The sequence below is a fragment of the Poromitra crassiceps genome (assembly GCF_964638095.1).
Source record: "Poromitra crassiceps genome assembly, chromosome: 21".
In the NCBI taxonomy this organism is placed as follows: domain Eukaryota; kingdom Metazoa; phylum Chordata; class Actinopteri; order Beryciformes; family Melamphaidae; genus Poromitra; species Poromitra crassiceps.
This window is the reverse complement of record NC_139638.1, coordinates 9,594,829-9,596,478: the sequence shown is the minus strand read 5'-3', so window position 1 is coordinate 9,596,478 and position 1,650 is coordinate 9,594,829.

Here is a 1,650-nt window from a genome sequence, read left to right as displayed (position 1 = left end):
TAAGGCTCTGCTCTTTCCAAAGAGGTATAGCTCGTCTCTGAGAGATGAAAACTCACTCAGTAGGCTGTCAAAGAACAGCAAAAAAGTTTTAACGTTTTACAGATAAAAGTAAAACTACAAGTTATGTCTTACCTTTGCTGTTTTCAAATCAAAAGTTGTGTTTGACTTCATAAAAACGCTACTAATTGCTACTCCTAATGCCTCTTCATCATCTTAAAGTGTTGTTTTTTTACAGTCATCGTGTTTACAAAGCCATATGAAGGATTTTACATGGAGTGGTCATCTTCACAGAATAGACGAGCTTTGGGTTCAGTCGACAGCATTTCCTGGAAAACTGTCTGACGTAAATTATTTTAGTTCACGTCGATTCTATTGGCTCTGACGCTTCCATAGAGGTGTCAATCATCGAAATCGGCCAATGGGGTCCCGACATATCCCTCTGCGTAACGTCCCAGGCTTTGCCTGCAATTTGAAGAGGCTTTTCTGATGCATTTCACAGAGTAAAAATACAGATATAACGCTTGAGGGTTATCCAAACCATAACGCATATTAACTGAGTACCTATAGTGATATGTAAGTAGGAGAAAAAAAAGGTAGTTCAGTGTTCTACCATAGAAAAGTCAAATGGCACCCATGATACCCAAAATGTGCCCAGATCAGGTCCGCCTGGGCCTACATGTAGTAAATCATCTGTAAAATTGCTCTGGTTCACTTTCTAAGGATTTCCTTTGATACAAGCACTCATAAGATATTAGTCTACTGCTCCATAGAATAATTTGGCTACCAACCCATGATTTTCTGGTGCTTTTCATCCAAAATAGTGTTGTTTTTTTTGGGCGGAGCTTGAATTTTTAATTTTTTGCCATGTTCTAACTGATTTTACTCTGATACAGTACATTTGTAATTAATTCTGACACTTCTACAGCAATCTCACAGGTGTTGGCTATCTTTTGAAAAAAATAATTTTCAGAAAATACCCTGTAGTTGTGGAGATATATTCAATTCAGTTCAGGCATGTCATTTTCGGCAGGTGAGCTGAAAAATGGGCTTAGGGGTTAACAGGCATCGATTCATGTCATTCCACATTGAAAACAAAAAGCCTTGTTTGGAGATTTGCCACCTGGGAGGGAGTCCAGCAAGTCACTTAAACTGTGACTCTGAGCAGGGCTGACATGAAGAAACAAACATCAGTGGTTTTAGAATCTAAAAGACCATTTTACTCCACCATTTATTAATTATTATTTTTGACTGGCCCACTAATTTCCGGGCAGAACAGAGGACTCCAAAGGAGTTTGTGAAGGATGAGCGCAACTTAAATCAAAGCAGGATGTAATCAGCCAGGTAGGACTGTGATTTAAATCAAGGTGATTTAATACTCCCATTATTTAAAGCAGAATATATCAATGTGAAAATAAAACAACAGAATGTCACCGAGCTGTCAAACACCAAACTAACAAACTTGATGTGAGTGTAAGCAGGGCTGGACTGGCCATCTCCATACTGGGCATTTTCCCGCTGGGCTGATATGCCCTGCAGGCTGGTCAGGCAAATAAATAAATAAATAATAAGAAAAGTTTTAAAATAAAAATAAAGTTGAAAACCTTTTCTTGACATAAAACACATTTTTACCAGCAGTTTCAGAAGCTGTTA